General features: G+C 51.0%; 1 long non-coding RNA gene across 3 annotated transcripts in view; it reads right to left on the bottom strand.

Moving 5' to 3' along the window:
• LOC122240461 overlaps nt 1-15,033 on the bottom strand; it is an 87,472-nt gene that overhangs the window by 61,820 nt on the left and 10,619 nt on the right. The window contains exons 2-3 of one of the 3 annotated variants that reach the window (XR_006220236.1): nt 4,497-4,658; nt 1,420-1,683 (exon numbers count right to left, since the gene is read on the bottom strand). This is a non-coding gene — a long non-coding RNA (uncharacterized LOC122240461). Of the gene's footprint in view, nt 1-1,419; nt 1,684-3,646; nt 4,066-4,496; nt 4,659-15,033 lie in introns of those variants that run through there. The other 2 variants (XR_006220235.1, XR_006220237.1) reach the window with 2 other exon arrangements.

Below are 15,033 nucleotides of genomic sequence, written 5' to 3'. Positions count from 1 at the left end.
CCTTTCGAACACAATTGTCCTTTTGGATATTTGAAGATGGCAAGCATGATGTCCTTGAGTTCTTTGTTTTGGAACAAACCAGCCCCACTCAACATCCCAGTGACACTCCAGGGTTTCAATTTTTCCCCATGAAGGTGTATAGCCTGGAATGAACGTGACCCTGCAGGTGAACTCAGAGGGCTCCCTGCATGGAACTGCTCCTCCGAGGGGACTGTGGATTGGGAGGCAAATGAGGAGGGTCTAGCAGGAAGCCCTGGGTCTCTCCTAACAGGAGAGACAAAATGGGGAGTGTCCTAGTCTGCTCAGGCTGCTATCACAAGGCCAAGACTGGGAAGTTTAAACAACAGACATTTACTTCTCCAGGTTCTGGAGGCTGGGAGGTCCAAGATCTAGGTGCTGGCAGATTCTCTTCCCGGTAAGAACCCTCTTGCTGGCTTGCAGATGGTCACCTTCTCTCTGTGTGCTTACAGGGCACCAAGCTCTGGACTCTCTTTCTCTTCCTATAAGATCACCAATCCCATTGGGGCGCCTGGGTGGCTCAGTCGGTTGAGCGTCCGACTTTGGCTCAGGTCATGATCTCGCAGTTTGTGGGTTCGAGCCCCGCGTCGGGCTCTGTGCTGACAGCTCAGAGCCTGGAGCCTGTTTCAGATTCTGTGTCTCCTTCTCTCTCTGACCCTCCTGCATTCATGCTCTGTCTCTCTCTATCTCAAAAATAAATAAACGTTAAAAAAAATCTTTTTTTTTAAAAAGATCACTAATCCCATCATGGAAGCCCCGCCCTCCTGACCTCATCTAACCCATTATCTCCTAAAGACCCCCACCTCCAAATAGCCTCACACTGGAGGTTAGGGCTTCAATACATGTATTTCAGGAGGCCACAAACATTCAGCCCATAACAAGATGCCAACAGGAGAATTTGACCCTTGACATTGAAGAAAGGCCCCATTTGCAGGCAGCTAAAGAGCCAGCCTGCCGATGTCCAGCCCTGGTCTGGTCAAACTGCCAACATCAGCTATTTGAAAGAGCACTGTAAACACCTCTTAAAATCCATTAAACACATTTCATTTAGTTCCTTTTAACTTTGAGAAAAACTGTCATACTGAATAGGAGGGGAGGAAAGAAGGTCTTCCAAAATCAAATCAAGATTTAAAAAGCAAACAAAAAGGAACTCATCCGTTGGCAAGTTGTAAACTGCTTCCTTCCTCCTCCTTCTATTGCTTCTCTGGGCCCACTTGCCCATCACCACCTTGCTGAATTTATTATCCTTAATGAGGAAGGTCAGGTACAAACTCACAACCAAATGTGTGACAAACAGGAAAAGGGAAAGCTAACCAAAGCTCGTTTAAAATGAAAACATTATAACACATTGTTCTGAAAGGAGAAAAGAGCTTCATTCTGTCCTACTGATATCCAACATTGCAGACCAAAAAACAAACAAAACGAACAAACAAAACCCCACGGAAATCTCATTCGTTACAATAGCTGGGATTCACTGGCCTGGTTATTTGAATATTTTCATTTGGAAAGCCAGAAGAGTCACCTATATGTGACCTTCGACACAGCCATGATAATACACAGGGATGGGAACTGGGGAGGATCCCAGATGTCACGATGTCCCAGATGTCACGACCCCAGTCCTGACATAGATCAAGGATTCTTCATGAGCTCTGGAAGGCAGGGTCCCTGGGAGGGGAGACAGTGCATAAGACGTGGGGAGGAAGCATAGTCATTGTACAGGTCTCCTTGGGGTCCAAGAGAAAGGAGATGTACACAAAGGAGACCCAAGTGACCCAGACCTAAGAGAAGCCCATCCCCACACCATGAGGCCCCAGAAAACTCCACTCTGGAATTGGCCCATGTTCAGAACTCCCTGCTCCATTCAGCTCAGGTCCCGTCCGGCCACGCCACCAAGCCACCCCCTCCCCAAACATCTCTTCCCCCAAGATCACCCCTAACATCTGCAAGCCCCAGCGTAGGAGTAGACACAGAGCCCCCAGAGCATAAACTTGAATATTTAAAGGCTACAAATCAAACCAACAAAGTTTAAAATATGTTCCATCCTTCCATCCTGACAAACATCTCTTCGTGGTGACTTAAAATACTAGATTGGAATTTGGAATTCTCAGCCTGGTCTGGATGCTATACCCAAAAGTGGCAAGGGGCAGACCCAGCCTGGCTCCTAGCCCAAGCCTGGCCCCCTTCCCTTCCCACCTCCAGCTCTGCTCAGCACAAAGCGGGTGTCCATCCCAGCACGCCCGAGTTCCAGCTACAGACACCCAAACAACAACTCCTTGACCATCCCTCACACCAACCCAACCTCAAGGCAGATGGCGGCCAACCCTGGAGGTTGGCTTAGGATCCTTTGGGCAGAAGTTCTAGAGTAGCAGGCCCCAGAGAGAGAGTTCTGAGAGAGGGGCGTGGGCTCAGGGTAAGCACATGCCCTTGGATTATGGACTCTTCCCCCTACGGAGGGGGGCATGGCCTAGAGGGCCACAGCTAGCTTCCCCGAAGCCCAATGCCCAAAACAGGGGCCCCTCTTGCCCAAGTCTGAGGTCAGCACAGACTCTCTCTGGCTTTTCAATGTAGATTTCAAATCCTCAGGTCCAGCCCTCAAGGCAAGAGGTCACAGAGCTCAGAAGACCTATCCTTTCATGCAAAAGGGCACTGCTGAAGCCCAGAGAGGGCAAGCAACGTGTCCACACCTGCGCAGGGAACTCGCTTCCCGCAGGCTCCAGGCCCTGGTCTCCTGGCCTCCGCAGTCCCCAGCCACCCCTCCTGACGGAGGTTTGAAGGGCTCCTTCTCCTCCCTTCTCCTCCCTTCTCCATTCGCGCTCCAGGCTTAGAGTGCTGACCTCGCCGAACTCTGAGGGCAGTGGAGGCAGGGGAGGGAAGGCTGCTGTCTCAGGAGACCTGACTAACCAGGAGGGTCAGTTTGGACTGGCTTCCAGGCCAATCACAGAGAGAGCTGGCCGGGTGCCAACGACCACTGGCTCCCCTGGTGCACGGGCTCTGGAAAGAGGCCTCTCTGGGCCACGTGCGGAGACTTCTCCCAGGCCCGAGGAACTTTGCCGGCTGCCTTCCCAGCCACAGGCTGTCACAGACGGACAGCCAGCAGCCAGTGGTGTGCTGGGACTGCCTCCTACAGGTGGGCCACGCGTATCCCCTCTCAGCTCTCCAGGAGGCCACCCTGGCACCTTGAAAAGGGAGTGGGCAAATGCTGTAAGTGGGGGATTTTTTTTTTCAGTTCATTTATCGTGAGAGAGAGAGAGCATGAGCCGGGAAGGGGCAGAGAAAGAGGGAGAGAGAATCCCAAGCAGGCTCTGCACTGTCAGCATGGAGCCCGGCACGGGGCTCAAAGCCACGACCCGTGAGATCATGACCTAAAAGCTGAAGTCAACAGCAGGACGCTTAATCAACTGAGCCACCCGGGCGCCCCAGGGATTTTTTTCTTTTTTTTAACAAAGAGCTGATTATCAAACATTTGCCGGCGTATCATTCCACAAATGTGTAGATATGGTGTGTGCATATAGGTTCACTCATGCACACCTTCAAGACACAACCCCACCCCCCACACACACACAGCACGTGAGCCTATGTGTGTCCACATACGTATTTTTATGGGCGTGTGCACACACACGGCACGCGCTTCTGGAATTAGAACGACTCACACAAACATATTCGTTCGGTCAGGTTTATTGACCCCGTCCACTCTACCAGTCCTTGATCTTGGTCCCCAGCGTACAGACAAGACAAGGACAGGTACTTTCCTGCAGGAAGCTTAAGTTATCTGTCTTACCACAGCAAACTGGCATTTATAGAGAGCCTACAATACGCTCTCTATTTGACAGTATGGCACTGTCAAATCATGTATGGTCACAGTCCTGTGAAGCAGGTGTTACTACCCCCTTTACAGATATGGAAACTGAGGCCCAGAGAGGCAGAAACGTATGCGGATTAAGAGGGTAGGTCCTGGATTCTCACTGCCAGGTTCAATCCACTGCCAGGCTCTGGACACTTACTCGCAGCCTAACCTCGGGCAAATTACCTATGAGTCCGTTTCCTCATCTGTAAAAGGAAAATAATAATAACAGCACCTATCTGATAAGATTGCTAGGTGGCATAAATGAATTAAAAGCATTAGAACAGTGCCTGATACCCATAAACACGTAAGTGAACACTCAAAAAAATGTACCCATGGCACAAAGAGATACCACAGCGTGACAGAGCACGGGGTCAAACATCGGGGTCTCCGGGTCCAGAGTCCCACACCACACCGACTACTCTGTCCTGTCTGCATCGTCTACACACACAAAAGCACACAGAGTCGCAGGTGCCTTAATGGACGGCCCCACAGGGCACAGAAGAGCAAGGAGGAAGGAGGGGCAGTTCTCGCTGGCAGGGACCAGGGGGTCTGGGGTGCCAGGGTCGTGTCAGGAAAGGCTTTGCAGTTCTGAGTTGCGAAAGCCCTCCAGAGCTAAGGCTTGAGTCATACCCACCTCCTTCCTGGTGATGCCCCAGCCTGATTCCCAGAGGCATTAGAGGACCATCCTGATGCTTTCCAGTCATTCATTCATTCAGCTCCCATTACGTGCTGTTCTGTGCTCGATGCTGGAGACGGTGGTAATCAAGACAGACGCGGTCCCAACCTCCTGTAACTCCTGTTCCAGAGGGGAAGCAGGAAAATTAGCAAGAATCAAATAATTACATAATCACAAATTTTCATGAGGGCTATGAAGTAAATGCATTGGGGCAATGATTTCTTTTTTCCAAGTTTATTTATCTATTTTTTAGAGAGAGTGTGTGTGCACGCATGCATGTGTGAGCAGGAAACAAGCAGAGAGGGGGAGAAAGAGAGGGGGAGAGAGAGAGAGAGAGAGAAAGAGAGAGAGAATCCCAAGCAGGCTCCGTGCTGTCAGTGCAGAGTCCGACAGAGGCCCGATCCCATGACCCTAAGATCATGACCTGAGCTGAAATCAAGTGTTAGATGCTCAGCCAACCGAGCCACCCAGGTGGGGCAAGGATATAAAAAACAAAACAAAACAAAACAGGAGTTGACCTCTCCTTCAGTCATCTAAAACTTAGTGGCTTAAAATAATAACTATTTTATTATCCCTCAAAATTCGGAGGGCTCAGCCGGGTGGTTGTTCTGCTCCACAGGATGACGGCTGGGGATGCAATCATCCGAGGGCTTGATTGGGCTGGGACGAACAAACGGGCTCACGCACAATGCTGTTGTGGATGCTGACTGTTGGCTCGGAGCTCAGGGAAGCTGTCGACCCGAACCCCTCATCTCTGCCCCCTGCGGCCCCTCCAGGCGTCTTGGGCCTCTCCCAGCACGGCAGCTGGATTCCAAGTGGCAGAAACTGGAAGCTGCTCCCCATCTGAGGGCCTTAGACTCAGAAGCCTCAGCAGGTCCCTCTGCTATAGTCTGGTGATCAGAGCGGGGCCACCTGGGAGGCTCAGTCGGTTCAGCGTCAGACTTCAACTCAGGTCATGATCTGCAGATCATGAGTTCAAGCCCCACGTGGGGCTCCGTGCTGGCAGCTCAGAGCCTGGAGCTGCTTTGGATTCTGGGTCTCCCTCTCTCTCTGCCCCTCCCCCACTCATGCTCTGTCTCTCCCCATCTCTCAAAAATGAATAAACATGTTTAAAAAATTTTTAACAAAACAAAAAGCAAATCCCCAAGGTTAGTTCCAGGGGGAAGAGACACTGAGTCCACCTCCTGATGGGATTAGTAGAATGCAGCTGAGAGGTGAAGAAACATTAGGCACCATCTTTGAAGGTTAGATACTGCAAACCACTCCCCCCCCCCTTTTTTTTTATTTTGAAAGCAGTGCTTTCATATTTTTTTTTTAATTTTACTTAAATCCAAGTTAGTTAACATATAGTGTAATTGTGGTTTCAGAAACCGCAACCCCTTTAAATAGAGCGGTCAGCGAAGGCCTCTCACTGATACTTTCAGCTGAAATTTGCAGCATAAGGAGGGTGAGCCCGGCAAACACAGGGGATGGGAGAAGAGGGAACGTCCCAAGCAGAGGGAACAGAATGTGCAAAGCTCCTTTCACAGAAATTCACAGAAAAGAATTTGGCCTGTGAGTACACCTAAAAGATGGTCTTAGAGATAACTAAAAGATGGTTATCTCTGATAAACAAGGGACAAGTGACATGAGATGAGTGGGAAGAGGTGGGCAGGGGTCAGTCCCCGGGGGACGGGACTTTGGATTTTATTCTAGTGCAAGGAGAGCTGCTGACCCACACATGCCAGGGAAAATCACCACTGAGCTTTCTGTGCAAAATTTACCATGCCAGAGCCAGGGCGAATAGAAGTAAGGTATGTCCCGTCAGAATGGCTAAAATGAACAGGTCAGGCAATGACAGATGCTGGTGAGGATGCGAAGAAAGAGGAACCCTTCTGCACTGCTGGTGGGAATGCAAGCTGGTGCAGCCACTCTGGAAAACACTATGGAGGTGCCTCAAAAAACTAAAAATAGAACTACCCTATGGCCCAGCAATTGCACTACTAGGCATTTATCCAAGGGATACAGGTGCGCTGTTTCGAAGGGACACATGCACCCCCACGTTTATAGCAGCACTATCGACAATAGCCAAAGTACGGAAAGGGCCCGAATGTCCATCGATGGATGAATGGATAAAGATGTGGTACATAGATAGAATGGAGTATTACTCGGCAATCAAAAAGAATGAAATCTTGCATCTACAACAACATGGATAGAACTAGTGGGTATTATGCTAAGCAAAATTAGTTACTCAGAGACAGACGAATATCATAGGGCTTCGCTTATATGTGGAATTTAAGATACAAATGTTCCCTTATGTTTATAAGGGAAGGGAAGCAAAAATACTATAAAAACAGGGAGAGGGACAAAACAAAAGAGACTCTTAGATATAGAGAACGCACTGAGGGCTGCTGGAGTGATTGTGGGTGGGAGGATGGGCTAAATGGGCAAGGGGCACTAAGGAGGACACTTGTTGGGAGGAGCACTGGGTGTTATACGTAGGCGATGAATCAGTGGAATCCACTCCTGAAGTCATCATTGCACCACATGCTAACTAACTTGGATGTGAATTTTAAGCATTTTTTAATGAAACATAAATTAAAAAAAAAAAAAAGAAGGTACGTCCCTTTCCTAAAGCTCATAGTTTTACTTGAATTATGTACTTGGGATTTGCAATCTGCCCTTTTCCATTCAGTTAAGCTCTATTTACACAGCTCCTTCTATGAGTGGAACAGCTTTTAGTAAAAAAACCCGTAAGTAAAGACAATAGTAAAGGTAGAAAATGAAAACCCTGGAAGGGAGAAAGAAACAGCATGACAAAAAGTACAAGCTTCCTGGCAAGCAAGGCAAGAAGGGAAACACCGTCAACTCTGTAGCTTTCATGGTCCAAGTCAACACTTCAGTTGCTAGAGAGAAGAAAAAATGTTTCTCGATCTCACGCTCTCTGAAGAAGAGAGAAAACACGCATGAAATTAATAATTAACAACTCGAGGCTACAAGTAGAGAACTCCAGGGGAGCCTGGGTGGCCCAGTCGGTTGACTCTTGATTTCGGCTCAGGCCATGATCCCAGGGTCATGGGATAGAGCCCCATGTCAGGCTCCTTGCTGAGTGTGGATTCTGCTTAAGATATTCTCTCCCTCTCTCTCTCTCTCTCTCTCTCTCCCCCTGCCGACCCTTGCGCTTCTCCCTGCTCACGAGCTCTCTTTCTCTCTAAAATAAAAAAAAAATTACAATTAAAAGAATATATTAAAAAAAATAAAAGTAGTTGGGGCGCCTGGGTGGCTTAATTGGTTAAGTGTCTGACTTTGGCTCAGGTCATGATCTCACAGCTCGTGGCTCCAAGCCCCGCATCGGGCCCTGTGCTGACAGCTCAGAGCTCAGAGCCTGGAGCCTGCTTTGGATTCTGTGTCTCCCTCTCTCTCTGCCCCTCCCCTGCTCATTCTCTCTCTCTCTCTCAAAAATAAAAAATGTTAAAAAAAATAAAAGTAGAGAAAGCCGAAAGAGCACCCCAGCCAGAGCCGACATGGAAGTCTCAGCATCCTTGCATCTCAGGGCGGACGTCCCTTGAGGGCAGCAGAAAAGGGCAGGTGGGAGAGCACGGACAGGAGAGTTACAAAGGCCTGTGTTTGAAGCCCAGCCCTGCCCTTTACCAGCTGGGTGATGCAAGCAAGAGATAGCCTCGCAGAGCCTTCGTTTCTTCATCTGCAAAATGGGTTTAATAATCCCTACACGGGATTAGCAGCTGGAATGCTGCAAGGAGACCTTGAACGTGAAAGCTCCCAGTGTCGTGCCTGGATGTAGGTGGTGCTCAATGAAGAGTAATAATAATCACGACTGAAATCTATCCAGCCCCCCTCTTCGCGCCAGGCATTAATGTAGACACTTTACATTCTAATGCTAACAGCAACGTTGTGAGGTAAGTCCTATTTATTAGCCCCATTTTACAAAAGAGGAAATGAGGATCAGAGAGGTTAAGATCAATGCCCAAAGTCACACAGCAGGAATATGGTGGAGCTGGGACAGTAAGCCGGGCAGTCTGTTGGCACCGCGATTCGAACCCCCATTCTAATCCACTTCTCTAACAGTGGTCTCTTGGCCCCCTTCACTTCATCTTCAGCCCCCAGTACACACCCACTCAGTCTGCTAGAGTGCTCACAGCTGAAAAGGAGCACTTACCATAGAACCAAATCCCTGACCCATTCGCTCACCTCACACCTCCTTCCCATGCTCTGTCTCTCTCCTTGTCTTAGCTGGAAAACCAGGCTAAACTTTTTCCCCAAGGACAGTCCTTTAGAGTCTATTGCTCTGCCTGAGAGACTGGCAAAGGGCTCACGGAGGTAAGACTCAAAGCTGGCCATGAAAGAGGAGGATTCTTCCCACGGGCTCCTGGTAGGGAAATCTGGTAACTAAAGGTACAGAGGAATGTCCTTGGTGGGGGCAGAGGGCTCATACCAGGAGAAATAGAAAAAGAAATTCTCCCTCCTAAAGGGATAGATGGGGGTGCTGGGCGGGGGTGGGGGATGCTACACAAGTCGTGCGCTCAGTGGCTGCTGGGGAGGGAGGAGTTAACAGCGGCATGGCTCCCCCGCCAGCTGCGACCAGGGTGACACTGACAGATTACAGCGTGTCCTCCGCACTAATAACACTGCGGAGTCCTCTCCTGCCAGCTCCGGCTCCAGTGGATCAATACCAAAAGGCACACGCTGAAAATCCTCAGCCAACTCCCTCCAAGGCTTGGACACTCTAAAGCCCAGAACCGCAGAGTAGGAGGGACCTTGGAGATCAGTTCATTCCCTGGACTGGGAGTTCCTTGGGCTAGGAATGGTATCCCGTTCACCTTGGCATCCCCTGTCCCATCACAGGGCTGGGCAAGGACCGGTAGGACTCCAAAAGTGTGCCGAGTGAATGGAGCAACCTCCCGGCCAATGCAGGAGTCCTCAAAAGAACACTTCTCTGGCAATGGTCTCTCTCCCTCTACTTGTACACCTCCGGCAACAGGAGGCTCCCCACCTTCCCCAAGCAGACAGAACCTTCCTTTGTTGGACAGATCTGACCACTAAAATCACCTTCCCTGTTTTGAATGAACCTCCCCTCCCATTTATTTGTCCACAAACTTCTATTTCCCAATTTCTTCCTCTTCCCTTGTCCCTTTCCCAAATCATCCAGTAATCCAGTTCTCACCTCCGGGGATGCTGAAGTTACATGGCCGAGGACGGATAAGAAGGGAATTCACATTCACTGAGTACCTGCTCTAGGCGACGTATGTCAGAAACCTAAACGCGTTGTCTCACATCATCCTCAAGCTGACATGAGGTGAGTGCTACTGTCCCCATCTGACAGATGAGGATGCCGTAGCTCAGAGAGGTTAAGTCACTTGCCCAGAGTCACTCAGACACACAGCAGCCGAGCTGGGGCGGAATCCAGGTCCGTGGGCTCCCACCATGCCATCGCAGCCCAGGGGTGCCCAGCACGAATATTTCCCATGTCTTGTTCTCGGCCTCGGATGAGTCTGGAAAGACGTAACTGGACCTCTAATCCCCCATCCCCAGGGGAGGAGGAGGGAGCTGCCAGACTGTAGGCTCCTGGCCCCGAGCTTGCTGCTTCCCACATCCCCCCGGCCCAGACTGGGGCCTCCAAATGGCATTTCTCATGGAAGGGAACCAGGGCCAGGGCTCCTCGGAGAAATGGCGGATTCCAGGACTTGGAAAGGGAAAGTACAAGATGAATCTGGAACATTTGTTCTTCCAGAAAGCTAGGAAGTTATCAAAGACTACTCAGGCTGGGTCACAAGGCCCAGTGGTCGACTTGAAGGGGCTCCCAGGGCCGGAGATGAGAGCATCTCAGCACTGAAAAAGGGAGGACACCAGAGAACCTGCTTGTTATTTTGAAAACTGGTTTCAAAACAGAAGCAGGGGACAAACAAAATAATGTATGTATTACATGTTATTACACGCATTATACACATATTAGATCGAACATGTAAGACTGTATCTACGTACAGGCTCCCACCTGCCTGGGAGAACTCTGCACACTGTGAATGCTTGTTCAGATGCAGCCTGGAAACCTCTGGAGAAGGATCCTGTGCCCCCAGCCCATTCCAGCCAGGGCACTTCTGCTCCCCCCACCCCCCGCATCCCCCGCCACCGACTCTGCCTTTACTTCCACAGTGAGGAACAACGGGGCGATGAACCTCTGGGAAGCGCTCACTGGCACTGAAGCTTGGGGAGGGAAGTGGCTTGCCCGGAATTCCCTGCTGGCCACTCAGGCCGGACCTCCCGGACTCCTGAGTCCACGGCCTTGCTGTCAGCCCAGGGACCGAGGCCCAGCTCCGGGGTGCACCAGATGAGCTGGAACTCCTCCAGGTGTCAGCCTGAGACCTCAGACAGGGACTGTCCCAGACCCACGGGCCACCTGTCTCCCTCTCAGCGCACCTCCAGTCCTGCCAAACACCTACCTGTCGTGGCGGCCCCCCCACCCCACAGCCTGGCCCCCACCCAAGTCTCTCTCCAGGCCCCACTGGTCCTCATTCTCTCATCTCCATCCTGTCACCGCATCCTCCCCCACCAAGTCCAGCCCTCTGGCATGTCCCCCGCTCCCTCCAAGACCTCCTGACCCTTGCTCAAACCACAATTTAGTGGTAACACTCTTCAAGATCACCCAAAAGAGTCAGGACTCAATTCCCTGCAGGCTGTTCCCAAAGCCCATGCTTGTGATTAGCCACGCACTTGTCTTTTCTTACCTTTTGGGCTTGGGTCTGCATAGAACCTCTCTAGAAGAAAACACCAGAAACCAGTAAGAGTGTTCGCTTCTGGGGAGGGAGGGCTGGAAGCAGGGATGTGACCACAAGCGCCTTCACTGGGCACCTTCTGAATTTTGTACCACATGCATAAAAAAAATCCACATAAAATTAATGAATTAGTTTTAGCAAAGCTGAGCGTTAAAAAGTAAAAAAGACGGGGCGCCTGGGTGGCTTAGTCGGTTAAGTGTCTGACTCTTGGTTTCGGCTCAGGTGGTGATCTCACAGTTTCATGGGTTCAAGACCCACATCGGGCTCTGCACCGACAGCACGGAGCCTGCTTAGAATTCTCTCTCTCCCTCTCTCTCTGCCCTTCTCCCCACTGGCACTGCCTCCATCTCCCTCGACATAAATACGCTTTAAAAAACAAAACAAAACAAAAAGCAAAAAAAAAAGACACGTCCTGACTCTTACTACCACTAGTTCTATGACCTTGGACAACCTACTTAAGCACCTCAAGTCTCAGGCTTTTCAGCTAAAAAGTGGGGATGATAACAGCACCTGCCTTGCAAAGTAGGTAACCAACCAATGCTCAGGAAGCGGTTGGCACGATGCTCGGCAAAGGGTCAGCGCTCAACAAATGCGACTGCGGGTCTTCTCTGTGGCCATGTTCTCCTTGAAATTCTGAACTCTGATGGCAAGAACCACAGTGTTCAACTCCGGATCTCAAGCCTAGCGCAGCTCCTGGAGTGATCACTCAAAGTCTTGATGTGTTTTCTTCCATCTATGACACACAAATTCACTGTCCCCACGATGGCTTTCAAGGCCCATCTCTGGCTGCCCCCCATCTTTCCGGCTGCCTCCCTGTCCCATCAAGTGCGCGATGACCTTTGACAGCTCTTGCTTCTGTACGCACATCGCCCCCGACTCTCCCCCCCGCCCCCACCCCACCCTACCCCACCTCCAGGCTCCTTTTGCCTGGTCATCTGCAAACTTGTCTCATCCTTCAAGATCCCGCCAAAGGCTTCCTCCTCCGTGTGGCCTGCTCCCCTGCCCTTGGTAGACTCACTCAACCCCATGACACTTAGACCTCCGAGAAACGCCTGCCAAACTGTATTGTTCGCTCTCTGCCCTCTGTCTCCCCCGCTGCTCTGAAAGTCCCAGGAGGACACGGGCTGTGCTTTTGGTCTCTGCGTCCCTAGTAGTTAGCACACGGCGGGCACTTAGGAAGCGTTTGTTGAACGAATACATGAGTGAACGAATGAATGAATCATTCCTGGCCACTTGGTCACCCGGCAGCCTTCGGGGGCCAAATCACGGTGAGTCACTCACACCCTGCCCAGGCCTCGGAGTGAAAGCAGTGGCCTCTCTTTGAAGTCTCTTCACAGGCTCCAACCCAGACGCTGCACCTCTCAGCCTGAGTGCGTCCGGAGAGCGCTGGTGAGCTATTCGGCACTGCGGCTTCTAGAGGCTGAGTGGCCTGAGGGAGCCCGCCTGCCTCTCCCCTGCCCGCCACAGACGTCAGCTGAAGCCCTCAGTGAGGGGGACAGGAAGGAATGGGGGCAGAAAGGCAACTAAGATAGCCCCTGTCCTCACCGACAAGTACGGGCACGGAGGAAGCAGACGCCTGGTCTCCCCCATTCAATCTGCCGCCGGCCACTCTGCTCGGGGCCTTTACACAAGCCCTGTCACCTCGCTGAGCTTCAGTTTCCTCCTCAGACGTGGGTGAGAAGGCTCGCCTCATCTCACGTACCAGGATTATTTAGCAAATGGAACCGGGTGATCTCTGTAAACTGCTCAAGAAACTGTGACAACCCTTACGGGTGTTATTGGTTTTGCTGCCGTCGTTTATATAACAATAATGGATAAGCGAAGCCCTCTCCTCGGCAACCTAGTGACTTGCACATAGGAGCTGTTTAGATATTTCATACCTGGAAATGCAGTCCTGGTGAGGGGCTGGCCGTTTCATGCCCTGGGGAGCAGCGCCATCCTGTGGCCAGAACTCAGAACACATGGCTATTCTGGTAAACGGATCAGGGTGCGAGGGGGCAGCTGGAAACCCCCGCGGAGGTCATTTGGGGACAGACGCCAAGAAAGTCAGTCTGACACCAGGGCACAAGGACAAGTTTCTTCGCCCCCGGAGCTGGTATAGGCTCAGCGTATAAATAGGTACGACAAGGGTTTAAATAGGTAAACCCATTGGATTATTTCTCTATAAACAGGTCTTTGGAAGAACCAGAGTGCCCAAGGAGCAGCCCGACGGCACGTGCAGGTGGTCTGGCCTGGCCCTGCGAATGACACTGCTCATCCTTCATCCAAGGAGACTTGAGCTTGGCTCTACCACTCACAAGCTGTGTGACCTTGAGCAGACTTCTGCCCTCCCTGGGCTCCCGTTTTCTCACCTGTGCGAGGTCATAATCCCTGCCCTGACCACCTCAAAGAGTTGTTGGGAATGTCAAATGGGCTAAGGAAAACACGACCAGTTCCTAAACGGTAAAACGCGGTACAAACATGATGTACGTTTCTTATTACCATTTCCAATAACAGGAATTCATATCCGGCATTTATTAAGCTGTTCACTATATGCTAAACCCTTCACCACGTAATGTCATTTAACTCCTACAAAGCTCTAAAAAAACAGGTACTTTTAAGAAGCCCATTTTGCAGATGAAGACATTGAGGTTTAGAGAAGTTTAAAGTTTGGTCCAAAGGCACACTCAGCTAATAAGGAGGAGTCAATATTTGCACTCAGGACAGCGGGACTCCCAAATCCAGTAGTCGACCACAATGCCATGTTGTCTCAATAGTTCCAGGCACTAAACGGGGAATTGAAGGTAGCCCCTGATGCGCAGTGGCAGGTGTCTTAAAGGAAACAAAGTAACTACCGACATTTCTCCTCTTTTTCCCAGGGAGGTCGGCTTCCTTCCCAGCTCTATCTCAGCATCTCCTTTTGATGTGGGAGCCTCGTGAAAGAGGGGAGCCCTTGGGCTCTGCGCCTGGAGTCCTGTTCACAGCCAAGGCCAGAGAATCCCAAAACGTTCCCTTTCTGGGTCCACGCCTGGAGGAAGGCTGTGCACGCTCCTACATGCAAAGGAGAGAGAATGGCAAAAGCAGGTGGGGGACAAGGTCCCCGTAACATCGAAAAGATGCGCCAAATCTGTTCGAAGAAGGTGGCTATTTCTCCACCATCGTGATGCCTCTCACAGGCCTAGAGCGCTTCGGAGCTTATGAGTGTCCCCTACCCATTTTCTCACTATCTGGCCCCAGAGCACTCCCTTGAGGTCAGAATCCCCAGCCCTACCCTACAGATGAAGAAACCGAGGTTGAAGATGAAATGAGTTACCCATGGCCACGCCGCAGGAGGGTGGCAGAGAGAGGGAATCAAGATCCCAGAGTACAAACTGCAGACTCCCGAGGCCCACGGCTGCTTCTGATTGACAGCCTGGATGTGCCACGAGCTGGCTGTATGACCACACAAGCCACTGAGCCTTGGTTGCTTTATGGCAGAGATCCCGCCAGCTCGGAGGACTTTGTGTCCTCTATTCACATCCTTGAGCCATAAAGACAAGGATGTTCTGCAGCATTGGCGGGTATTACAGAGAGGCAACTGGGACTTCGGCTCCTTTGGGAAGCTCTTCCCGACTGCCCACGGATGAGTTATTATCCCTCATCGTGCTCCCGGTGCATTCACGGCATTGCATTGTAATCTGTCTGCAAATTCCCAAAGGGCCAGGCAGCAAGCACACTTGAACACGAATACGGGCGGACAGGATGCAGGA

The sequence above is a fragment of the Panthera tigris genome, chromosome B4 (assembly GCF_018350195.1).
Source record: "Panthera tigris isolate Pti1 chromosome B4, P.tigris_Pti1_mat1.1, whole genome shotgun sequence".
Lineage (NCBI taxonomy): Eukaryota > Metazoa > Chordata > Mammalia > Carnivora > Felidae > Panthera > Panthera tigris.
Note: the sequence above shows the minus strand (reverse complement) of the source record. Positions and strands in the feature narration are given on the sequence as shown.